At 39.6% G+C, this 27,392-nt stretch overlaps 1 protein-coding gene across 4 annotated transcripts in view; it reads right to left on the bottom strand.

Annotated features, from left to right (window-relative positions):
- The window catches only part of FAM110B (family with sequence similarity 110 member B), a 114,782-nt gene that overhangs the window by 75,671 nt on the left and 11,719 nt on the right, over nt 1–27,392 (bottom strand). For 3 of the 4 annotated variants that reach the window (XR_014316939.1, XM_082753624.1, XM_082753623.1), the window contains exon 2: nt 10,322–10,450. The exons of the other annotated variant lie outside the window; for it this stretch is intronic. The gene's annotated coding sequence lies outside the window, so the exon portion shown is untranslated. The remainder of the gene's footprint in view (nt 1–10,321; nt 10,451–27,392) is intronic. 4 annotated transcript variants of the gene reach the window in all.

The raw sequence follows: 27,392 nt of genomic DNA, 5'->3' as shown, positions 1-27,392 counted from the left end.
CATAGCCCCCAAAAGTTTTTGGTTTTAAAAAAGTATTTGATTCGCCACAGAGATTAAATTCCTTTACAACGGAGCTAACATTCATTGTGTTCAAAAAAAGAAAGGGAGGAGAAGTTAATTAGTTCTCCTTTTAAAATTCTCACTAACTCCAAAACTTTATTTTGTTTATTGCTCTTCCAGCGAAGTAATAAAATCATATACCTAGTATTTTAATAGTGTGCTTCTGCAATCATTGTAACTGACAACTTTCATCATCTCTGAAAATGTACCCACTAAGGAAACAACATGAACTTCTGGTTAGCTTGTTCATTTACTAGGGGAGTGCCATGGGTGGAAGATTTGTGCATCTCTTATGACAATAAATACTACAGTAGTCAAGTTGAAGAGAAAAGCTTCAGAAAAATAGAGCTTATAACTCATCCTGAGTCATTTATGCATATCAACAGTGACTAGTAGTCGTGTGCTTATCAAACCGCTGAATTTTTTAAAAAGTTCAGTTTAGGAAAAACAATCATACAAAAGAAGCAATCCACACCCCTCTCCCCCCAAAGTAATTTCCTCTAGAAAAAAAAAACTAACTGCAGGAATTCAGGTCTCTATGAGAAGGTGCACAAGCTACAGGTCTGCTTTACATGGGACGTGCTCCAGCAGCAAGAACCCTGAGCCACCTGGGGGACGAGGCAAAGCTCCAGACAGGGACCCCCACACGAGTGCTCCAAGTCCTACCCGTCACTATTTTCTTCACTACCTTGATTTGGAGAAAACTAAAGAAGTGTAGGATATGCCTTTTTTTTTTTTTTTTTTTTTTGGGGGGGGGGGGGGGGGGGCAGGCTTTTTCCTCCTATGTACCTCCTTAATTAGGTCAGAGCTCCAACACAACCAGGTGGAAAAGGCGAAGACCACAAGGTGATCCTCCTAGCACTGTGGGGCATCTTAAGATTTGAAGGCCATGCACAATGCAGGAGAAACCCAGCTGGGAAGTAGAGTTTGTTTTTTCTTTCTGCATTTGATGACCTTCACATGACAACTCCGAGAAAATAAGAAGTACTGAACCCAGGAACTCCAGCAAGGGCCTAACTAAAGCCCATAAATATCTCAAAGAAGTGGATTGATGTTGACAAAAGCTTATGCAATCCAAATAGCAGACAGACTTTGACTGTGCAGAGCTCCTTGGATATGACTTCACAGCAAAGAGGCTTTCTTGTAGTTTTAGGACTCTGATTATATAACAGATATATAGAGATATGTTTTCATACTATTCATTGACCTTTCTCCGTATCACAGTGAGCTTTACACTCTTCTTTTTCCATCACCAACCTCAGGCCACATTATAGTTGACCCACAGCACAATAATATGGCTGGGTCTGAAATCCTTCAAGGGTAAATAGGCAGACACCAAACAAAAAAGCTGAAGGAAATCATTCTAGCAGGGAAAGAAAGATACATCTTATTAGATCTTGTCCCTTCCTTCTCTCTGCTTCTTGCAACTTTCCCTGTCTTTGTATGCTGGCCCACCTGCTGCCAAAAAGGACAGCCCATTTGGGCTCATTCTTCACCTGTCAGAAATGCCCTGCTGGGCTCTCTTATAAACCCTCCACAGCCCTATACCCATCCTCTTTTCTGGTGTTTCTGCAACACTAACCATGCTGCAATGACAGCAATTCAGTGAACCCCATCTCTTTCAACTGTTCTACCTCCACAGGCTGTCCAAGCCCAGCTCACTCTCTAGCTCCATTTCTCCACCAACCTCGCCGCAATGCTCTGTCCTGATAACTCTCGTGTGTCCCTCCTTCCTTGCTGTCATCCACTCACTCCCTTCTTACCCAAAGCCTGGTTTTCCTCCTCTAAGGCCTTCCCCACACTCTGAGGCACCAACCAACCTGCGTTCCCCAGTCTACCCCTCACTAACTTGCCTTTACCAAGCAATCTCAGCCTCACTGTCAGCTACTTTCTACCATCACCTCCCCTCTTTCATGCAAGATGTTTTTCTTCTACTGCTCCTGTCAACATCACCTCCCTCAATGCACAACTGCTTTGCTCCTGAGGGCCACCATATAGGTATTTTTGATACTAATGCATGCCCCCCTTATCCCCACCTCATGTATAACGTTTTAGAACAATTTTGACAGCAAAAATAACTAAGGGTACATGAAAAACTGGAAAGATAAACTGCAACATATACTTGTAAAACATATATTGGGCTTTACCAGACCAGAACCCTTCCTTAGCACCGATTTTTCTAGATAACGTCAGTGCAGTATGTTTCTCTATACTAATAGAACATTTCACATGATGCCACATAGGAAATTATCAGTTCAGGTGAAGACGATTAATACAACAGTGGGAGAAGAGCTGAAGCAATTTATAAGTGTGACCAAAATAGTTACTACAAAGAAAAGACAAGAAATTATTTTGAACAGAAAAAGTTCCTACATCAACAAAATGATGCTGGTCCCAGTCTTTTTTCCTATTTTCTTAAAATGCCTTGCTGTAAGTTAAAAGTGTGTACTGATGAGACTTTCTGACGACACAAAGCTGCGAGGAATCATCAAGACGGAGGAAGACTGAAGTACCTACTGCACTAGAAAAAACACGTAATCTCATGAGTTAGAGTAGCAAAAATGGAAGGAATCGCAGTAGCATAAAGTGCAAGGTCAGGCACTTTCACAAAACTCTGCTAAAAACCAGCATTCATCTGCTGGAAATATGAAAGGAATGAAGATCATGTGCATGTCAGTCTCAGATGAGTGTAAGCTGCTGTTATGATGCAGTCTGTGATGGAGGTCTTGGGTAAAGGTTATCCCAGGAAGAGAACAGCACAATACGTGCTCAACTTTCAGTAAGCTGGAGATAGGCAATCTTTTTCTCAGAGAAACAGAGTTAAAATAACAGCAAGACATTTAAACCAGGAACAGTTGAAAAACAGAAAACCAACAAAATTTTAAAGCCACTTCACCAACTACTCTGCTACAATCGGTGGAAATACTTCAGCAGACAACCAAGAGGAGAGCTTGCACCCTTCAGAGGTGCACAGCAAATGAAAACCACGTTGCCAAGAAAACATGATTCAACATTTCTCCTTTCAATCAGCAGGGATACAACTGTTTGAAATGCAGACTGGAGGGAACAGACATCCATTTTGAGGAACAAGACTTTTACTGCTCACAGAAAACAGAGCCTGGTCACACATGTAATGCATAATATAACGTGTTGCCTGCAGTATAATCAATAAAATGAGTAAAACACAGTGAACTGATGCCTCAATATTCTCTCTCATAGGAGCACAGTCATATTTTTGTATCATGTAGCATAGCTGCAACAGAGTGCAAGAAAAGCTCAAGCCAGCAGAGGGAGGCAGCTGCTCTCCAGGACACGCATCCTTCACATTCCCCGATGCACAGTAGGAAGCCAACGAGTTTGTTTTTGTGGAAGTGAACTCACCCCTCAGCCATTGTGTAAATGTGGCTTTAAATCAAGCTGTAATTAGATTTTGCTGTATTTAACAAAACCCCTCTTGTTGCTCCTCTTTTCCAACTCTAGACAGGAAATAAATGCATTCGTGAAAGAAAAAAAGGAAAAAAAAAAGTTTATGCCTCTTCCCTGAGCATGTTCTGGCACGCATGCAAAAGTAAGTACAAAACATAAAACAATAAACTCAACAGGACACTCGGTTTTCGCATTACACAGGAACACAAAGACCTCTTGCGTTGGTCCACTCTTAAACTTCAGCTTCTTTTTATCAGTGTTCTCCTTCACCACATTAACCTTGTTAAAAGATACTAACAGTCAAACGGTTGGAGTCAAGCTTTTCTTCATAAATTTAATTAACTTGGCAGAAAGCACAAGTGGAAATCTTCTGCTAAAAGCTCAGGCAAAGTAAGACTGCCACGTATTCATTTTAGGATGGATCTTTTCTTTCCCTCTTATTTTAACTATTTTGGTCACAGCACTCCTGTTTTTAACCAAACAGCTTTATTTCCATCACAATCGTTGTACAGGCTGATACCCCTAAAATTTAACAATGTTAAATCAAATCCACATTACTACAATACACATTGCACAAGCTGGTTTTGTTTTGTTGGTTGGAGTTCTTTATGGTCTAAACTGTGTATTTCCACTGCAGTTTACATTGCCATAGAATAAGTGCATAGCAAATGAAGTTGAGATTACTCAGAATAATGAACAGTTTCGATGTTTTTTTTGTTTTGTTTTGACTCCAAAGCTCTCAAACTAGTTTATGGTGGCATTGCAGCAGTGGATACAATGGCAAACTGGTGCAAGCAAGTCAAGAGGACATGCCGAAGGCCATGTGGCAAGTTAGCTGTTAATCAAAGAACAAAAAGTTTCTGCTCTTAATCTAGACCCAAGAAAGCTTCTTCCCCGTGAGTCAAAACCTACTGATAACTATCTGGTCTTTGAAAAGTTTTAGATTCCTTAGAAGAAAGAAAAGAAGACCAAATGCTAATTACTCACATGCATACAAATGTTGCTTAGGATTTATTTACAGAAGTTACTCATTTTTAGGACAGCTGGAAAAGCATGCCTCTTCAAAACAAACTGATTTCAAGAACGTGCTGTAATGCCCTAACTCTCTACAAATCTTCTATTATGCTGCAAGTTTGAAGAAAGCTAAAGCAGGTTTAGAGACCTCAAACAATAACTTCATTCTGAAACCAGAAATTCTCTTCATGCATCTAATTTTGAAAAACACCAGGGGTAGGGAGTTTGTTAAGTGTCAAAATAATTTTCCTTTCTAAACAAAATGAGGCTTGGAGAGAGCAAGGCATTCAGAAATTCATATTATATGCACAGAAATTCTGCTTCTGAAACTGTAAACGAGCTGAGGAAAAGATCACAAGAATTTAGGATTCTAACCTTTACTGTATCTCTACTTATATAAAACATGTTAAAATGGAACATCCCACATCACAGAAATGTAAGTTTGCCATTGCCAAACAGACTAGGTGGACACGTATTTTCACCTTCTTTGACCCACAAAAAGCAACAGTATTTTTTTTTCCCTCCTGGAAGTCTGTAAATTGGCACAGAAGGGCAATAATCCACAACTGCATGAAACACTATTAATATTAATGTCTTCCAAGCCAACATTTCCAAAAAAAAATCTGGGGAGAAATCCAATAAGGCACATCGCCAATGGTATGGGGCCATAACAAGGAAAGGGAAGTTTCTATACTAGCTCCTACAGTGGAAGCATACAATAGGATTAGCCTTATCTTATTTAAGTTTCTTAACAACAGGTCTGCATCCTCTAGACAGTTTTCTGTTTGCAGGAGGACTCAGGTTCTGAGTAGGAGTCACTCTTACAATGAAGCAGCAATAGCTGTGCTTGGCAGAGCTGGAAGCACGAGGACAACATCAACAGCAAGAACAGTGATTCACGTTTGACTTCAGAGAAAAAAACAAAATTTCAGGCTGGATAAAAATTCTTTCTTCCATACTCAAAGCAGCTTAAAGACTACCATTTTTATAGGTCATGCCCTGTACTTTTTGCCTGCTTTTCGATTCATATGTAGGATGGTAAGATTATAAAGTGGCTTCCACTATGGCATTTCAATTCAGATTATTCTCCACATAATAATTACTGCCTTTCTTCTCATCACTTACATACTGTTTTGCTAGTCTGAGAATGTTTTGTATTTATTAATTTCTGAAAAGGTTTTTTAATCCCTTCAAAGTACCAGAGTCCTAAGCGGAGCTAATCTCATGCTCCATGAACTTTAGTGCAAATGCTATAAGCATTTTTTATTTTTTTTTCCCCTTAACAACTTCATTTTATATGGGAATACAGCGCTACTACTGTAACCAAGCAAAGCAAATATGCTGCAGTAAATGTAAACTTTATTCAAAGCGTAGCTTTAAAAGTGTTATGGCATATTTCAGCCTGGACTGCCAGCGTTAGTACAGGGGAAAAGGCAAAACGAGAACGAAATGACAGACCTTTCATGTCAACAAGAGTTTTAGAACAGTTAAACCGGAAACCTATGGACTAAACATACTGCCAAAATGTGTCAACCTCCTTGTTGAAGCCAACTGCATTTCAGTTGCAAATGGATAGTTTAAGTAGAATTCGTTGAAAATACTGGGAAAAAAGAAAAGGATTGTTTGCAAAGGTGGGGGGAACTATGCCTCCTTCTCAAGATTCACGTGTTGCTCCTTATAACACTATTTTAAAGGGTTTTGGTGGGCAATATCCCTGGTAATTTGATATTCTGTAACACAAGACAAAATTTGCAGAAAAGCAGCCAGGGAGAAATTTATGACTGAACAAACACTGAAGACCCAGCTTTGTCACAGTGATTAAGTAAGGCCAATACTGAGGCATTTTGTCGGTCTTCAGGAAGCTTTTCAGAAAATAATTTAGGCTGTTCAAAAGTTCTTGGTAATATCTGATATCCAGAAGTCTCTTTATTATGTCTAAGCAAGCAGATACTGGATATAAGCTGTCCTGATGTTTATACAAAACATAACAATCACACTGTCTCTGTACGCTCCTCCATACTACTTTCAAAAAACTATTTCATAGCAAAAGATGCATTCAATACATCTTGAAAATTCAGTATTTATACTAGAACTGTGTTGTTTTTCAAAAATTTACATGACTGTTTAAAACTGTACTGAAATTCAGGCCCGTATATCTGAAGTTTTCACTGTTTCCTCTAAATAAGCATAATCCAATTGATAAATTTTAAGGATTTATGTACTTCTAAGTCTCACGTGGTAGTCTTTTCAAAGAAAAAAACAACTATCAGCAACACTGCTGTCCATCTTAATTGCATTCATTATCACATTCTCCATCCTCTCAAGAAAAATATAAATAAATTCCAAGAAACTCAGCCCAAGGCTCTTGTACAATTCCAATCCCCATCTTCCTCTTCACTACCATGCACCCTGAGCCAGACGGCAAGCCTACCTGTCATCTTTAGCTGCTCTAGGGAAGGTCTACATAAATCACCTGGTTCAATTCCTCTACAGCATCGCCTCTTGCTATTTACTCACCATGAGACTGGTAAGTATATGGGAGAGAAAAATGATGAGAGAATTGAAGCCTGCTTCAATTACTAGCCAGTTGCTAGAGAAATGGAATTAGCAACAAGCAAACGAACAAAAAGTACGTAGGAAACAAGTATCTAGTCATGATTCTCCTTCTGGTAGTTATCACGACCACAGGGACCACCAGTAAGGGCCTTCCATATGTAATGCACACACCACTAGGGGAAAAAAGCACTGTCAGGGATCCTCTCCTAAAGGCTATTTTAGAAGAGAATTTCTGCCTGAAGTAAAATGCTTAAACAAGACTGAAACCCCACTGGGGAAGAAAATGAGGGAAAACATCAACTACCTCTTATAGGACAGAGTTTATTTAAAGTCCAAGCAGAATCAGTGAGGGCAGAGGGGAACAGAAAAGAAAATAAAGGCATAAAAGTTGTTTACTATGAAAATCTGCACTGCTTGTTTCACTTCTTCGGGGAAAAAAAAAGTCTATTGTAAGAACATTTTTGGACTGAGCCAAAACAACAGTGTTGCATTTTGCCTCCTCTGGCAGAAAAAAAAAAATGCATTTAATGATCAGAGCTTCTTCTGTACTAAGTGGAAAATTATGCTACCCCTTAACACTTCATTTGAATGAAGGTCTGCTTTTTGGTTTTGCCTTTTTTGTGTGGAAAAAGGCCCCACAGACAGGCACACATTGGCACACATTGCATATATACAGAGCTGTACTTTGATTCAGGAAATGCAAAAAATAACCAAACAACTCAAAAAAAAATCATAAGCAGACTGAATTTGCTATTTTGAAATTCCAATCTAGCGTTAATGGCAGTAAATCAGAGAAAAAGCTACGAATAAAATCCAACGCCGTAATATCTCAGAGATACAGCGATGCCTGAATAAATCAAAATCATCAGTTTTGGTTTGCGGTACAGAAGTTTACATTCAAATGCAGCTGGATTGCAGTCAACTAGCCAGCTCCCATAACAGCACCTTCAAGCTGTATTGATTTCTACAGAAGGAAAGGCACCATAAATCTGCTGGAACAGCATTGCGTCATCCTCTTGGTTGGCTTTAAGAAGTAAATTAAATGTTTTCCATTAGTATGGTAAAGAAGCTATACAATTTTGTTTTTATTTCGGATACGGTCTCAAGTTACGGAACACTTGAGCTAGCTCTGCGGCAAGGACTACATGTTTCACGTTTGTAAAGCCAGCAATTCATGCTTATGTGAAACCAGATGTGTATGCTGCACGGTTCCCAGGGCCGTGGATTATTTTAAAATATGTTGTTGTCGATTAAAAAGGAGAATCCGCTTCCCAGTAAATCATGGAGCACGCTGAAAGAAAAACAACATGTTCTTGCAGAGAAGAGAGGAGAGGGGGGAGAACAAAGGGGTGGGAGCAGAGGAAAACTTGGAGGAAAAAACAGCAGTGCTGTAGTGTAACAAAGGGTAACACAGTTCTGAAAAGAAATAAGCATAATATTACTTGAGGTAACAAGAACTCCTTGATCAATTATTCATATAATTTACACCAACAGCTGCATCAATGAAAAAAAACAGGGGAAAAAGAAAATCTTCCCAGCTAGAAAGTGCCCTTGATTTTCACCAGAACATTTGGCTATCTCCTATCATGTGTTTCTGGTTAGCAACACACCCCTCCAACAAAAGGAAACAAGAGAGACAGAAAGAACAAACTGATTCGCTGGAGGTAGTAACAGCCTTCAAGGCTGCATTTCAATCCATAAGCTGTGCATCACCAGGAGCTTACGGCACTTTACACTTCTGTGCATGAATCATCACCACCACCACCCCGCTTAAGTACACTCATGCACCCATACCATTATGCAAGTACCTTCCGTGAGTCCTTACGCTCTCCAATGTGCAAAAATGCACTTTTTACATAACATTCAGAAGAAACACTGCCTTTCTCTTTTAGTTTATGGTTATCTCTGCTTTTATTGTTTCATGTAGTCCTACAGTAAATGTAACAAAGGGAAACATTAAGGAGATAAATATTTCAGGTTTGATTTCAAATGGGAGGGCAAAAAAAACAACAATGTATAGTTATCATTGTTTTTTCTCTTTTCTGTCAAGGTTTCAATACAATATCCTCAGTTGTAGAAAATGACCTTGCTGGTAGACTGAAGAAACTCAGTGAAATTGAACTCAACACCGTGAGAAGCAGTGAGAAATGGAATGGCTTAAGGAAGGGCTCAGCTGGCCTCACCAAGCTTGGTGGTCTTACTGCCAGGCATGTACAACGTATCTCATGAGGGAAGGTTATGGGGTGAAATGCTGGTTGTACCAATGGGAAAACTCACGCTGAGTTTGGTTTTATTCCATTAATGTTAGGATGATGAACTTTGGTCTAGTTCAGAGCCCTAACTCAGAAAAAGATCAATAAAGGATTAACAAGAGAAATCTGCAATTCTTCTCAAATGAATCAAGGAATACTCATTTATGGAACCTTCCAACTATGAAGTTAACACCTTGCATAACCTATTTTAAAACTGCAGAAGTTGGAAGACCTTTAGAAAGACCTACGTTTAATTTTGAGGAATTCTGTGATAATGTTCCTACTGCCTTTTTTTTTTTTTTCCCCAAACAATCTTCTACATAGAGTTCAATTCATCTCATCAGTATAAAGAAAAGACTATGCATGTATCTCCCCCACATTCAAGATCCTGGCTATTTAACAGAACCATAACTTAGTAAAATGCCCTAAAGTGCCTGTATCTCTACTACTGTCTGTAGGTTCAACCAAGTTCTTGGGGTCACATTTTGTCTTTGCCCATAAGCATTTTGCCCTTTACAAGCAAGAATGCGTTCTAGATGACCAAATGAAGAAATAAGTATAGTGCTTTTAAACAGAAATTCATCACATGCAAACCTCGTTCTTCTGCTGTTGCTGGAGACATCTGAAAGTGCTTCCATATTTTTGTGGCCACTCAAAGTTAAGTTCCAAATGGAGCAATTAAAGAGGGATACATTTCTAAAAACTGAGCACACTGTAGAGCTCTGGAAGTCTGTTCCTTTGTCAACATCAAACCACAGATACATCTTTCTACTAATATTACAAGGAATTATTTCTGTTTCTAACCTACAGCGTACTATATTGTTGTTTCCACCACCCCACAGCATTTGCTATGACAACATATGTACCAAGTAGCAAGCAGCAATCCACACAGGAAGGAAAATGCTCAGAGATGCATTGGTGTGCTTATTTAGTAAGGACGGGGGGGGGGGGGGAAATACCATTTCTTGCAAATATCAGCCATTTCAGTTTGCTTGAAAAATGAATCTCTTTACCTTGATGCGAAATTTCTGAGCTCCTGCTAAATCTGCCTGGTCTGCTTGGAGGTCTTCACCTTTAGCAGGTCTCCCAGGGGAGGCAGGTTTCTTCACCCTGGAGCTCCCGGCGGCTCCTTGCAGCAGTGCCTGGCGACACAGCAACAGGGAAGGAAGGCTTTTAGCATCATCATCATCATCATGTCACCAAAACCAGTTTTAGGGCAGCCAATGAGCCTCCTATTAGGTTCAATCTACTGGCTTAAACAACAAAGGCATAAACTCTGGAAATTAGAAGTAAACAATTTGTTTTTTGTTTTTTGTTTTTTTTTTTTTTTTTTTTCTTTCCTTTTTTTGGGGAGCCTGGGGGTAGGGAGAAGGCTGCAAAGAGGTGGCTAGGGATACTGGATGGGCATGCAGCCAGCTGCAGATGTTCTCTCTCATTTCTAAGTCCCAGCAGCAGAATCTCCAAGCCCTGCAATTGTAACAGACAACCTACGGGCAGGTATAAATTCTCAGCGTCTCATGCCATGATTTTCCCACACTGGAACTGCTCAGAGACATGCTTCAGGAGTGGTTCAGAGCAATGAGCACAAGTGGTGAGACATCTTCTCGGGGGAATCGCTGAGTGCTGTGCAGCTGCAGGCAAGAAATCCAGCCTGCCCACCACCTTACCTCCTTGCCCACGACTTCCACCCAGCTGAGGGAGCAGCCCTTGTTAAATACATACTCCCACACATTTTATTTCACTCAGAAAAAAAACCAAAAAAAACCACACAAAGTCCTCCATCTCCATCATCACACAAGAATAACAGACTGCCTTCCTCAAATGAATGTTTATTAAAAGCTGTTTCTTATATGCAAAACAGACATACAAAATTTAAAAGGTACAGGATATGACCTAAATCTCTGTTTAGGTTTATGTTCTTTTTCCTCAACATGCCACTTGAGGTAAGACCAGCTCAAACTGTAACACACTTTAAAAAGAAGCACTGAAGCACCTGAGTTTTCTGGAGTTTGGCTTTATTTCACAGTTATGTGCTCAAGCACCTTTACTGGCACAGCAGATGGCACAGCAGCTTCTTTTAATCAAGTATCTCAGAGCTTCTCCAAATGACGTTAATTTTCCAAGCACTGGTATTCACAGCAACAGGCCTGCAATCAGGCTGCAGTTACGATGAAGCAACGAATTCCTTTCCTAAAAATGTCAGAAATATTTGTAGAAACTATTTAAGCACAAATCCAAAGAAACAGTTGTCTCACAGTCAACACTCAAAAGAAGCAGCAGTATTTGCTAGTCAATTACTTCATGTTTCCCAACCCCCGTATTTGGGAAATCTGCCTGAGTTTGGGTCTTGATATTCATACACCAAAGAAAAGGGGTTCATTTGCTTGCAAGCATCTCTGTTGGGCAGGTGGATGGGACCTAGCACAATTTGCCTTGAAGATTTGCTGCCATCGAAACAGCACTACAATAGAACTGAGCGAAAACAAAGGGAATTCAGGGACAGATGGGTACCTTCTGGAAGTGCTCATAAATTAGAAGAAATAACAAGACAAACATGAAGGCATGAGCATCATTATGGATACTCAGTTATTGTGGGGCTGCTGTAGGATTGTTATTCTAGTATTTGGTAAAAGAAGAAAAAATAAATGCATTTTAAGATCTTAAAAGAGATGGTGTGTGTGTGGGGGGAGTTTCCCAACCTTGTCTAGTCCAACAAATCCAAAATAAATATTATTAAAAACACACTCCTATTTTATTATTACAAATTATTCTGATAGTTCAAGCTACCGTATTTCAAGCAATAGTTCTGAACTGACACTGTACAGTCCCCAAACTGAAGCAACTTCGCAGGGAAAAGGACAGAGCAACTCATAGTCAATTATCCATATAAGTTCATACTTGACTTATGGTGAAGAAAGAGGGGAAGAAAAAAAGGGAGCACAGCCTTACTTTCACAGGTAGTGAATCTGTTCCAGCCGTGTGTCCTGACTTCTTGACCAACGACTCCAGCAAGTTCATGTACACTTGCTCTTACCTCCAAGTCAAGTGACAGCTATTACACCTACCAAGTGGTCTTGGCAGGACAGAAGACACCTCCAAAATCCCTAGGAGACACTGCTTAAAAGAAAACCCTGACAAAATTTTACAGAAAAAAAATGTTTGTATTGTTGTGTAGAGAAATAGCTTCACAGATCAATTCCCCCATTTCTGCCCTGCTGAAGGCAGAGCTCCTTGCTTTCTGCTTCTCTGGCAAGTGATGGTCTCTGTGTTAGAGTCTGCAACGAATATGGGTTGCAGCTCCCAGTTTACATCTGTTGCTGGTAATGTTAGCCTCCTGCAGGAAATACACATCTTGGAGTTTAATATATATATATATATTTTTTTTTTTTTTTTTTAAGAATGAGGTATGCTATGAGTGCATGCACTGATAAATTTGCAAAGTATCTCCACAGTTATCAGTCAACAGCTTCTGAGATCCTCAGAACTGCACTATGGAATATTTTTATGAAATTTGTTTTGTATTTATAGACTACATCTCAAGTTTCAGCCTTCAGCCAACAAGCTGGAGCCTTTCATGACACATGCTGTTTCCTGCTTCACTGTCCAATATCAACAAGTTTTTGGACTTCCTTTCTAAAAAGAATTTTCAACCTCATTTGCTATGTTCCTCTCTTCTTTCATTCTCTCGCTAAGTATGAAATCAAAGTTTTAGTACTTACAAAAATACACGTCTCAAGAAGAGAAGCCAAACCTAATTCAGAAGGATCTGTGAATGAATGAATGGACTTCTTATTCGAACAATCCCAAAGGCACCTACTTAAACCTTCAAACCTCACTCGAGTCTACCCTGAGGTTTCCATAATCCAAACTAAAGGCTTTAAAAAATGTAGGATTTCTTAACAAAAGAATAAGTTGATACAGGAACTCAGCAGCAGGCGATTAAGCATTTGATAACTTGATGCTTTGATGAGGCGTTACCTTAATCACTGTCACTGGGGAGAAAGTGAAGTCGGGAAACTGAAACGAGGCAGCTAGAAGTATCCAGCTACTCAGATGAATCAGATACACTTCCTATGCCAAAAGAGGTATCAATGCTTTCTGCACCCAAACAGAACACAGATCCTTAGGAGAATATCATTATTTAACAATGCAGATGAAGTAAAGGAGACCTCAGCCATACCTATAACTAGAAACAAGGAAACATTTGCCAGCGGGTTTTATGCCAGAAAGATTCAGTCTGTTTAACATATATTCTAAGTTTTCACAGGCAGGAGTGCTGAGTCACTACTCTCTACATCTCTAAAGGTTTTGGATAAAAAGCTCAGATCAAACATAAATCAGAAGGTGTAGTCAATTTACTGAACATAATTTTCAGAAACCTTAATTAGCAGAGCTTAGTTAGGAAGGGGCCACATCCACTAATTCTGGCAATTTCTGTTCCTGGAGACAGGCACATTTTCATGAAAAAAAATAACATCACAAAACTGTGATATGCTCACCTATATATAGCATTAAACCACCAAAAAGATGGAGGAATCAAACTGAAGAAATCCAGAGGAATGAGAAGTCAGGCTTTCCGTAAGTGATGCTAACTTGTTTGTACTTCCCACAGTAACATGGTATTGCTCTAGACTACCTATGCTGGCAAATACACGCAGAAACATCTTGGACGCAGGAGGTTTCACATCTGAGCTGGGAAACTTGCCTTTCGTATTTTCTGTCTTTATACACAGCTGGAAAAATTCACCTCATTGATGGTAAGGATGGTAAATTTCATCCCAAAGTAAGACACACACAATCCAAAAGCTTTACTCTCCTCTCCATAGAAAATCTGACCCAAAATACTGCTGATTTTCTGGAGCAAGAGTTGCATCAACTGGAAGGTAGAAACTTCTTCACAGGTCTAACAGTTTCACGACCACTATGCTTGTAGCTGCAAGCATCTCACTAGAAGGCTAGATCAGCACAGCCACTATGTACTGTCAGGGGAAGTTAGAGTGCACTCACAGAAACAGGAGGTCCATTAATCTCCTAAATGTTAATTATACTGTCAGGAAGCTTCAGTGAGAAGCAGATTACCAAGTCCAGCACACTAATTTTTCATTTGCTGGTGTGTATGTATGCACATTTGAAAAATAGATATAAGCAAAGGCCAGACAAAAAGCAGAATTTAGTTTAACTTACGTTCGTTTCCTACCCACATTCTCAGATACTCCCTTTTCTAGTCTTACAACAGGGTTTCATTCAGGATTTACAGTTACGGATTAAGCATCCCATGTGTGTGGAAATGCATGCGTCGGGTATAGACAAGCTGTCATTTTACAATCAGCATGTCCAGTTGCACCATTTATCAGTAAAACAAAACAGAACAGAGGCCTTAATGCAGTCATATGTTTGCTAACAAAACTCAGCGCTTCTGACCTTCCAGCCTTCCTCCCTGGACTTCTTTTAAAGTTAATTTCTTATGAAGTTAAAGGATAAAATACACATTTATTCTAAGAACTTTTTAATGAGAAGTCTAGCATTTTCCTGGAATGACTCATGAACAGTCATGAAAATTTAATAGAAGAAAAAAAGCACACAGAAAAACAGGTTTTCTGGCCAGGGTGTTACCTGGTCCTGCAGGGTGTTTTCTCCTCCTAGAATTAAAAAATGAATGAAAATAAGTATAGCCTTTATAATAGAAGTAATCAAGGTTCTTAGGCATTAGTGGGCTGCCCAGCAAAACCCAACTCCAAATGAGTAAGAAGAGATGTAGTGTCTCTTGAGGAAGAAATTGCCTTGGATAGCAATGGAAAAACGTGGCAGAGCACATTACTTGCAGGGAGGTTACAACACTGGAGCAAAGCATCCATGCAGGGCTGGATGGAACTGGAGGGTTTCCATCCTGTGACTCAAACTGAGCAAATCAACAAGAAAAAAATACGAGCAGGCTTGGGTCTGGTAAAACAAGCAGCTAGGGCAGGCAAGTACCAAAGAGGGTGGACACAACTGTCCTGGTGAATCATTCCTCCAAGAAACTTCACTGATAAGCAGCAGCTGGTTGAAAATACTCCTCCCAAGCCAAACACACAAACAATTCAAGAGGCACGAAATAAAAACACACAACTGTGAATATATGAACTGAGCTTATATGCCAATGTACAGTCTCCTACTGTTTCCAGCCTCTGAATATTCACCTCTAGCCAAGAGTCTCAAGAAGAAAGCCTGCATGCTTATGAATGGTCTTGGTTTGGTGACTATGGGCAAGCAAAGAATTCAAAGGAAGGAGGTGAAATACAATACAAATCTGAAGTTGAAATTAAGGCAAAAGAAGAGATCCTTCCCAAGAGTTTCTGTTGACTTCTACAGTAATTAAAAAAAAAAAACACTCCTAAATTGCACTCCTACAAAGGATAATACAGCTGCAACATTAAAGTAATTAGAGTTACTCTTTCAGAGATACTAATATGTATGCCAATGAGATTCATGACTTCAGGGGTCTTGAAAATGGTTTGAGACTTGGACACAGCCCCGGCAATTTCTGCCTATAAAAAACAGCACACCCTCTTGAGTCTTTATCGATCATTCTGGGACCATACACTACCTTAAGGAGTTATGGCCAAAACATAAAGGTTTCTTAATAATAGTCTGGGTCTAAAACCTGAAATAAACCAAATTCTGAACTATCTTCAATTTTACGTAAATAGAAGAATGGGAGGGGTGATCTATATTTCACTGACTGTGCTGGATGTCCAACAGCACATGGCATACACTGCTTTAGGAAACACTTTTTTTTTTTTTTTTTTCCAAGTTTTCAATTTAGCTTTATTCATTTTTCATAGTCCCTATGAAAGCAAAACTACTTTTTAGCTCATAAGATGCAAGCTAAGTAATTTGCTTGACTTTAGGACAGACTTTGCAGGCAACCATATGCCATCACCATCTTTGCCTGTTATTTGAGTGATATCTTAAGACAAGACAGTCATGAAAAAATACATGGGGAATAATTATAGGCAGCTGAAGTGGGAATCAGATACACTACACTACCCTGTTTGCATTCTCACACGCACACAAAAAAAAAGCTTTTCAAAAATTAGTAGCACTTACTGGGTAAAGTTAGAACTCTAATAAGCATAAGAAAAAGCATGAAACTAAAAGCATAAACTAAGAACAAGAAAGGTTTTTAGACCTGATAATTGTAACATCTCTCTCTGATTTTCAACAGTGACACCATTATAATTTTAAGACAGACACTCTGGAAGGCATGGACACTTTCAGAAGTCTTTACAACATCAAAGTTAGGCAAACATCATTCAGTGCCTTCAACAGATTTGGACTCACGATAATTCTTGTTGCAAATCCAGCCGTGTTTGGGGAAGTAGGGTTTTTATGCAAACTTAAAACAAATTGGCTGTGGCCTCTCATATTCCCCATCTTGCTATATCCACATAAGACAAGCTGTGCAGGTGACATCGAAGCCCCAGGCCTTGTATCCCGGTACTGAACCAGTCAAGATGCATTAGTTCTCCCTTGTGTATCACCAAGGGATAATGACCCATATTCAGAACAGTAACAGTGACACCCAACACCATTAAATGATCAGATCAATACAGCTCTCAGGTTTTGAGGTCAGAGTTAGATGCTGTAGTAAAACTTGCCCTAACAATTTTGCCAGGGAACGATGCCAGCAAGCTGCCAGGGTGGCTTTCCAGTATACCTGAACGACCAGAAGCAGCACAGCACTTCTGTCAAAACTACGGGAAGGCAGTAAGTATCCAAGTGTAGGAAAGTTACTAAACAGTGAGCCATGCACACATTGTGCAGCAGTTTCACACCTTTGCTTGCACAAAAATTGGATTCACTATAGTTCTCAAGTTTGCATTGTAAGTACAAATAATTAATGAGACATTTACAAACACAGAGGTCCAAAAAAAAGGAAAAAACAAAAAACAATTACGCACTTCAGAAGAAAAATGAAACAATTGGCAAAGGGAATCACCTGAGGGAAGCAGTCATCAATTCATCTGTTCATTAAGCACAAATGAAATATAGACGAACTTTATAGCCTGGAAAGGCAAATTTTCCTCTGGCCTGACAGTCTCTCAAGCCCACACATCTAACACACACATTTCCAGTTAAGAAATTTTCATCAGTAAGTTATTAAAACTCAAAAATGGCAAGAACTTAGTTTGATTTATATGCCCTTGAGGACAGCCACTTGCTTACCATGCATTACACCGAAACCATGCATCTCCCTTGCAGTGCATCACAACCAGTACAACCTGAATAAGCTGGTTCCTGGTTATTCAACTGTAATTGTTTCTCTTTGGATGTTTTACAGCTGGAGGAGGAAAGGATACAGATGGGTTAACTCGGTTTTGGACTTCACGTCAGTCAACAGATTAAGTGTTAGTACTAGACATCATGAAACAGATATACTGACCATGACAAGAAAATACTAATGCTAGGCTTCAAAAAGGGCACAGTCCATCCTGCTAGAAATAAGAACATATGCAACATTTCAACTTTGGGTCAGGCCACAGGGTTAAACATGCAAATGCTTGGCTACAAAGGCAGTGTAATGCCTCTCTTCATAACCATTTCAATACTTCACCACCATCACCAACAGGAACAATAAAACGGTATCACAACTTGAAGGAAAAAAGGGTACTGGATATAGGTTTCTGGTGATCCTATTTTAACTGGGTAGCAGAAGGAATCCTTGCACCACCCCCAGCAACCCATGGACACAGGATATTTTAACCAAAAGCCTTTCTTCCTGCACCTCAGCAGTGCAGCCCACCCTTAGGCAGTGGGGTCCATCCTTGGGACAACCTTGTTGATGTTCACGTAGGCAGGAATTACATACAAGTTGTCAGCTCTGCAGAGTCAAACTTCGTTAGAGGCATTTAATGATAATCTTTTTATGCTGCATGCCACAGTTTTGAAAAGCAGAGAAGGAACCGACTTCTAATGTGGATTGAATTCTAGCTTAGAAACAGACCACTGGAAGCACTGCTGTTTACACAAGTAAAAACATTTAAGATACCACGATTGTTTTCCTTTGTTTAAAACCAGCCATCAAACTCCAGTTATTGGTTATAAGGTTTAGATGACAATACAAGTTACTGCACTGAAATTTTGGGTAGCAGTGCTACAGCACTTCCATATCGAAGAGCGAACAGATCCAGGCAACTGCTGCGCTTGAAGTAACGGGAAGCTGGCAAATGCAGGCAAGGGGCAAGCAGCCAAACCTGCTAACGCTCGGAGAGGTATAAATCAGTATTCGGAATCAGGTTCCTTTCTGAGGACTTCAGCCCTCACTGCTTCTTTTTTAAAACATTTATCAGCCATCTATCAGGTCGCTACAGAAAGGCATAGAAGAGGCAATAGTGGCACAATGCCTCCATCATCAGCAGCTTGACCTTGCTTTAGACCACTTTTTTTTTTGTTGAGTGTCAAATCAGGAGTGAAGCTTAAAAGGCTTGTATTCTCACTCAGTTTGGTAACTCATTAGTTTAAGCTTCAGACGATACGATATTTTTATTTGGACAGAGCATATAACGTTTATAAAAAGCTTTTAGAATAGAACAAAGTTCATAAAGTAGACAGACTTCATCACTAATAAGTAGAACAAAGTAGATGCAGTAGTTCACAAGACCTCTACTCCGATATTTCACAACAGAAGACAGAGGGGAACAAGACAGACATGAGGGAAGATGCCGTGCCATGGCCCATAAGGCAAGGTCTCTCTTTCACCCCAAAGCCAGAGGGTAACTGAGAGCTCATCCTGCACTGTCACTCATTCTTCAATTACCTAGCAACTCCTTTTTAAATAGTAAAGATGGATCAAGAAGGCCCCCTCCACTGACAGCTGTACTGGTTTATCTCATTTCAGATGATCTCGCGGCTGAGAAAATAATGCTGATCATCTGAGATATAAACATCTTCAAAAATACACACATTTTCGTACATCAAAATATGTATTTTTCACTGGAGGCAATTACATCTCCTAACAATGGGAGCAGTTGGAGGTTGATTATTTTAAGCTGACAACACCTATTTTGATGATTCCACCAGACTAAAAAAATGTCATTATGGCCTCATCCCCGTAAAACTCAGTAACATTTATTACACCAGATACACTGATGTTCCTGCAGAAAATTCTGTATAAATTGAACTACAAAGACAGGCACCCAAACAAGTATTAAACCCTAAACATTGAATTTGAACATTCACAAGCTTCTTATATAAGAAGCTTCTAAGGAGTTTGCATACAATACAAAATTGTCAAAAGCACTGAAGACAAAAGGAACAATCTTTTTTTGAAAAATTACATCATCTAAGGTGAGTTCTACCTTGATCTTTATGGCAGCGTTACCATTTCTACTGCTACATTTTCACACTGTACAAATGATGCATTTCAGTTTCAATTTACGTTTGCGTGCTAGTTAAAAAAAGGATGAGTTAGGAGGATATAGGCCTGCTTAGATCCTACTACAGGGTTTCACATGATGTAATCAAGACAGATCTTCCCATGAAATAAGGGATGATTATTTTATTAAATTTCTTTAAATAAAAAGTAGTAAGCTAAAAGTCACCATTTGGTCACTAACTATAGACGTCACTGTAAAATATATGACATATGAACAGAATTTGATATATACTTAAAATACATTTGACATTTTTCTCTCCCATGCTCCCAGTTTTAATAATCTCAAAGTTTGCTCACTCTACATGCAAATGTAACTATGCAAATTCACTTTTAACCCGGGAAGTTTCAAGTGATATTCAACATAAGAGGGACTGTTGGGAACAAGCTTTCTTTGTATTGACGCTACTTTAGCACTTACACTGCACAGCAATTTATTCGGGATGTTATAATTTAATCCTGTGTGGGTGTCAACTGACTCGCTTCAAAGTTTGCCTCACATCTACAGCAGTTATTCAAGAAGATGCAATTATATTAGTCATACAGGCTGACTATTACGTGTAAGGCTTCTGCACTTCTCATTTTGGGAAAGTTTGGACCTGCAACTCCACACGTTTGAAGATCTGAAAATCCCCTGAAAGTGGTAAATATTACATCTTGGCTTTTGTCAGCGCAAAACCAAGTTTTTGGGGTAGATACATATTGTTGACAGTTTCTGCAGTAGCAGATGCGCAGGCACAGTGCCCTCCTCCCACATCCACACTATCTTGGGCAAGAAAAGTAGAAAAGGACAATGCAATAGGAGTCTTGAACACAAACTTGTTAACTTAGTGACCTTTCCTCTCTCAGAATTGTACTCCTTTATACCATGCTGCATATGGAAATACAGACTAGCTCTCCAAACCTTGACATCTGAAGTCTGACTCCAGAAACAACTTCAAGAGGCCAACACAGATGGCATCTAACTTAATTCTTTTGTCAAGCACAGCAGCCACAGCTTATAAACAGTGCATTTTAGAGAAGCCTCTTATCTTGATTTACAGAACTTGCAAATTGGCAGAAAATTCATTACATCCCCTTCGTAAGCTGTCCCATGATTAATTACCCTAATTTAACTACCTTTCCTTTTGGTTCTAAGGCGAACCAGAAGCTTTAAGGAAAATGGAGGGCTTCAGAACAACTGTTTTCCCTGAGATCTTTTTTACATCCCTAATACAGAAGACTGCCTGGAGGCAGGACAGCATGGTGAGGGGCTTTTGGAGGAGCCCCAAGGCTGATGACAACTCATGACAACCCAGAAAAGTGACACCAGGCACAGGCACCACAGAGCACAAGGAGCAGGACTATGGGACAAGCCCCAGCTGAACTAACAGGTCACCAACTGGCAAGCCAGAGGGGCTGGAAAGCCAGACACGGCCACAGAGGAGATTTAGTGTTTTACAACTCCCAGTTTAATTCATGGCAAGATATTAAGTTGGCAAGCTTTCTCATTTACTTATTTTGCTGACGTGAATGTTTTCACCGAAAAAAAATACTCAGGCCCATGGCCAGAGTTTATTTTAGCAACATAACGAGATTTGTTTTGGGGGGGAATTTGCTTAATTTGATTACCTGCACATTTTGGCCAGCACGGCCATGGACAAAAGGCAATTTTACATCTGCTTCCAGACTGAAAAGTTTTATTAAAAATATTATAATTATAATAAAGGGCAGACCCCAGAGTTTGCTGAGGTAAGACCAGACCGCTGCCGCCATGTCAGGTGGCCAGAGGTGAAGCTGCTGATGGCTGCCTGTGGGGCACTGGTCTTCTCCAGTGGCTAGGAGGTGGTCAGGAGGTGGCCATAGGGCAGGGCCTACAGGAGGAGAGGATGGTTCCTCATATGGTGGTGGTGGGGAAACACCAAGGGTCCCCAGCTCCCTGATGCACACCACAATGGAAGGGTTTACCTGCGTTTCTCAGCCCAACATCAGCGCTAGAGCAGAAGGGAAAAGCATGCCCCCGTGAGCTTTCAGGGTTGTTATCAGAAAATGTATGAAAGGAAGATCAATGTTTTAAAACTGATAGAAATTAAAAGCTCCTGTTGATGTTTTGGTGCAGCAGTTCCTCCCCCACCACTGCTTCTCAAATCAGGAAGCTTCCTAGCCATGGAGGAAGATTTTTGTTGAATAAAGCCTTGACTTATTAATAAGAATGAAATCTCTTGACCTAGATTTTCTACTAGCTTAAAAAAAAAATCTGTATACACAAACACACAACTGTCCTCCTCTACAAACACTAACATTATACCCGTATTATAGCAAAAGCACTTCAAAACAGATACTTCACAATGAAAACATAAAAGGCTTTTCTCACCCCTCCCTTACCCAGCTTTGCGTAAAAGCATGAATACAGAAGATACTCGATTAAAATAGAAACTTGAACCCCAGGTTGAATGTATTTACTTTTCAAAAGCATTTTACAATTTGATTTTCTTCTTTCCTGCTGTGATAATTGATGAAAACTACACAGGGATTAAAATGAGCACAGGTGCGTGTCTCCATGGTTCAAAGAGATTTGATCCGAAATGAAAATAATAAAAACAAAAAAGCTCCAGTATTTTTAATAATGGATTTAGCATAGCCTAACCAAATAAGCCTAGATTAAAAGTAAGATTTTACAGTCCAGACTTTGTATTACCAACATTTAAAACTCATTTAATAGTGTATCAGAAACTTTTGTGAGCAATACATGATTTAAGCAGGTATTAACAGCCCTCAATAATGTAAGTGTCAGATTGGATCCAGAGGAAAAACAAACAAACAAACACTAAAAGCAGTAAAGAGCACTAAAATACAAACAGGTAGGTACAACAACAGACACTTGGCAGTAAATCAACATTATTTTTAAATTTGAGAACGAGGTAAAAGGAAAGCCCATGAGCTGAGAATATTTGACTGACAATATACAAATCTGCACAAAACCCGTGCTTATTTTTCTTTGCCAAATTTATACTGCTACAGCTGGATCACAACTTCCTTGTACCCATGAGGTCAGGAGCTGTTTGAAAACGGTTGTATCTTTGTGCCAGCTAATCATACCTAATGCAAAAAACGTGAATTTCCCCATTTCTCTGACCCAGCCTCCTTCAGCAAAGCTAACTAGCATGTCGCTAATCCCAAATTTGTCGCACTACTTTGTTAAACAGATTTAAAAGACAAATACACACAAATCACACAAGATAAAGAACGTATTCTGTGCTCAAGGCTTATTGCTGAGCTTCTATGAGAATTGAAGAAAAACGGTATTCACTTGTGTAGAAAACAAATTATTTTGTCTCAAAGGCATGCCAAGGATATACTCTCTACTTCCATAGGTATTTTTATACAGCAGCTATTTTCTTGCATAAACTACCTCAAACGCTGCTCCTACAGTAACATACATTCAATCTTTTTGAAGCAGAATCCAGTATATTTTTAGGCCTCTAAATAGCAACAGTAGGAGATTACACATAGATGGAAGATATCCCTTCCCTCCCCTGAGCAAGGGGCATCTCATGGCTCCCTCAATGTGGGACACAGAGCTAATTAGCACCACTTCCAAACAAGCTTAATTTTCACTCAAGCACCTCTTTAAATAGTGAGAATGAGGTAACATTGGTCATCGCTTTGCAGAAGCACGAGTGAAGTTGTCAACATCTGAAATTTTCCAATTTTTCCATGTAAGTATATTTAACTCCGTATGTTTTCATGTATAAATTACAATGGTTTTATATTTCTACAGTGTCCTTACTGTTTATATTTATTATAGGTATCATCCTGTTCATAAAGGAACCATATTTACTGGAGAATTAAAAAGTAGACTGATAAAGCATTCATTAAAAAAAAATTAAAAAAGATTTCACATACTGAAAAATTGTTACAAATAACCTAAATCTGAAATTGTTCTCATTTAGTTTTAATTAACAGGGAACCACTTCCTTCTACTGCATGAATTTGCATAGCACATGCCTAACAATTACTTTGTGAGGGAAGGCACACAGCTTAATATAGTTTATCAATAAAATAAATATGAAAATACCATTTAAAACTTAACATAATCCCATTCAAATGTAGCGGGTTTTTTGTTTGTTTTTAAATTAGAGAGGATGGTACAAATAAAACCATGTTCTTTAACAAACAAGCAACTGAACAGGAATAAGACTCTGAACCGAATCTGCACAGGAAGCCCAGGATTAGGGCTGAAACTCTACTCTAATCCTTCTGTCCACAGAGGGAGTCAGCAGCAGCCAGCACGCAGTCCGGGCTCTGCACCTGCAATATACAGGCAGGATTGAAAATGCTTACAGAAAGATCAAGCCTTGTCTGACAAAAGTTTCTTTTTGGCTTAGGAAATGGAGTATCTGCCTTCCTCAAAAATAAACAGTAACCACATGCAGCAGCCCGTCAGTGATTTTGCCAGGATACCTGCACTGGATAGATGTACGTACACTGAACACAGCACTCCTGGGAATAGACTTGATGGTGAGAAAAAGGTGCAAGAGAACAGAAAAACTGTTGTGCTCCTACTGAACAACTCAAGTTGATCACATCACTCCATCATTACCTTTTCTACAACGTCCTAAAGTAACTGAAGTCTAAGCACTTGGTAAAAGCCTCCACAAACCAGGGAGGAGAGATCCTTTCAAAACAACAAAATTCCCATAATAATAATTTTATGTTAAAATACAGTAGCATTTATCTGGCATTGCAAAACGCCTAGCAAAAGGCAGGGGGAGAAGGTTTATCTTTAAATACCATCTCCTTTTGCCTCACAAAACCTTTTCTGATACTTTTACACTATGATGTGAAGCAAAGGTGCTACAGCAGGAAAGGTCCAGCCAGGCTTGGGACATCAGGAATTACTGATGTCCCCAAACTGGGGCTCTTCTGCCACACTTGGGCAGCAAAACATCAGCTATTCAGCTGATAGATCACTGGTCCATAAATCATTTGTTTTATGGAAGTATGGGGTCACTTAAAAAGTATACGGGGAGGGGGATCTAAGTCCTGTGATTATAGCTTTAATGCAGAATAGAATAAAAAAAAAAAAAAAAAAGAGAGAGAGCCACAGAGAACAATATACTTTCCAGCACAGCAGCTTTGAGAAACTTCCATTTTGTACTGAGACAAACTGCTGCTTTCAACCCTATGCCATCTTGTCATGAAAGTTTAAATAACAAAACAGCCAGAGGTCTCCTGCTTAATTTTGGTGTTGCTTCTCTTAGTGCGGAATAGGACTTCACTTTGCAAGACTACTCCATAAACTGGGTTCAACTCCTCGTCCATCCACAGCAATAAAACCACAATTTCGCACCTGGAAGTAAAAAAATTTGCCAGCTGTTTCTTCACCCTTCTTCCTCAAACACGCATCACAAGCTGACTGCCATTGGGACTGTTTTAATACCACTGCGTGTTTTACCAGTACGTGTGTTTCTTGCCTGAAGAGTCAGCTGCAGTTCACCAGCAGGTACCACAGAGCGAGGGAGTTCTTCCTTATCTGTCCCTGTACCCCATATTTATGTTTGTTACAGAACTACATCAGGATCTGTAAACTGCCTTCAGGTTACTGTGTATATAAAGAATTTCATGGTGTTTGTTATTATTTTAAAGCAGTCAGATATCATCTGATGTATCTGAGCAATGAACGAACTGTCACAGGCAAATTAACAAGCCCCTGAAAGATACCTGGAGAAATAAAATAGCACTTCAGCTTCCGAACTGGAGACTTTTACATAATTAAGATATTTTTACATAATTAATACATGCAAATGAGAGGAAAAAGAAAAACAAAACCTCTTTAAGGAATATCTGAGAGTCCTTAACTGTGCAGGTCCTGCCTGCATCTGCAACCATTTTTCTACTTACAAAGCCACACCCTTGATTTTCAGCTCAGTAGGAAGAAAGGCTCAGAGAGATATTTGTACCTGCTAATTCTTCAATATTATACTGTGTTGTTGCCAGCAATCAGGTATTAATACACTAACGCTTACTTGAAAGTTCATAATTACATAACTTATCCTTTGTAAATAGTTTACTGTATTAAATACTAAACACTTTTATCCTGGGTAAAAATCGAGCCAAAAACGCAGCTGAGCATCTTCAATGCTCAGTTTTTCCTTTGAAAAGCAAAGAAACTCATTATGTTCTGTAAAGAGAATGAAGTCTCTAAAGAAAGACTAAATTCTTTCTTTCTCAAAAGCTAACTGTGAACCAATTGCATTAAAAAGATTTTATTCCTGGCCCAAATACGAACATTTGGGAGTTACTGCTTTTGAGCAAGGACTCACCCACTTAAAGGCTGAAGCATTTATTTTGAAAAAAAAAATGGTGTGAAATTTTGGGAGGCGGGGAACCACACTATTTTGCACTTCCCCACTTTTGGTAATTCTCCAGATACGACAAAAAAAAAATAAATCAAAATAACCTCTTCCCTATGTAATTGTTTTCTCATAGATGCTGCCAAGTCATCTTACACCACCAGTGAGAGTTTCTAGAGGATGTAACTACTTCCAGACAAAGCAACTCTTGAGAACAGACATTAAGTGAAAGCTGGAAGCATTTGAGGTGTTTTAGAAGATACCTGAGAGGGGGTGCTGTGGAATTCATCTCACTGGACGCCCATCACACGCTGCTCAATGCCATCAGAAGCCATCAGGGGAGGAATGCCGTAGCAGAGGGCTCAGGTGCCATCTCCTTGATACCGAGGGCAGAGGAGTTTGAGCCCAGCCCCACCGTGCAGGACTAGATTCCTACCTCAGCTAGTGGTCCTCAGGGGAGCAACACTTCTCCTTTGGATGCAGACCATGTACTATAACTGCTTTCCCAGATTCAGCCCAAACCAGCTGCAGAAGGGGAAAGCTCATCTAGAAATTAGATCAGGTCCCCACAGAAACATTCAGGGCTTCTGAACAAAGAATATTATTTGCGTGTGTACACACATGTGGACACCATTGCGTTATGGCAAAAATACCAAGGGATGGGGAGGAGGATTCAGTCCGCTGTCTCCACGATGACTCAAGACTACCTGGAGACATCCACATCATGTTTCTTGGATGCTGAGGTATGCTGCTGGTCCCACGGCCAGTGGTGCCCATCAACCAGAGCTCCCTGGTCAACTCCCTCTCCCTGCCTCATGTGCACACATCCCCCCAGGAATGTTGTTCTGGATATTCTCCCTGTATTTTATGCAAAGGGATTGCTACTTTCTCTCATCTGTGATGCAAAAGCTTGACTGTGACCTGCAAGTGCTCTGCAAGCTGCATTTACAGCAGCAATGGAAAAACAGGCCTGGGATGCTGAATATTTTGACAACTGCATTCATTTCACAAACGTCAGTCTCCATCTAAAACTACTGCACTGGGCAACAACTCATCTTTTTTTCCTTTTTATTTAAATACCTGCACCCTGCAATGTACATGAAGACATTTTTACTATATAGGTCAAGTCCTGATCTGTACATCTACATACATTAGCATAAAGGTAAGAGCACTACAGACATCAAAAATGACACATTAATGACTAGTTTAAATACTCATCCTGCAGATTGCTAGAAGTAAAAAATAAGACAACAGACAAGTAATGACTGAAACAGAAAGACAGTGCTTAATTTGAATCTTCTCCCAAGAAGACTTTTCCTTGTGAGTAGTTAGTAG

This window comes from Aythya marila (assembly GCF_965140915.1).
Source record: "Aythya marila genome assembly, chromosome: 2".
Lineage (NCBI taxonomy): Eukaryota > Metazoa > Chordata > Aves > Anseriformes > Anatidae > Aythya > Aythya marila.
This window is presented reverse-complemented; position numbering and strand designations above follow the sequence as displayed.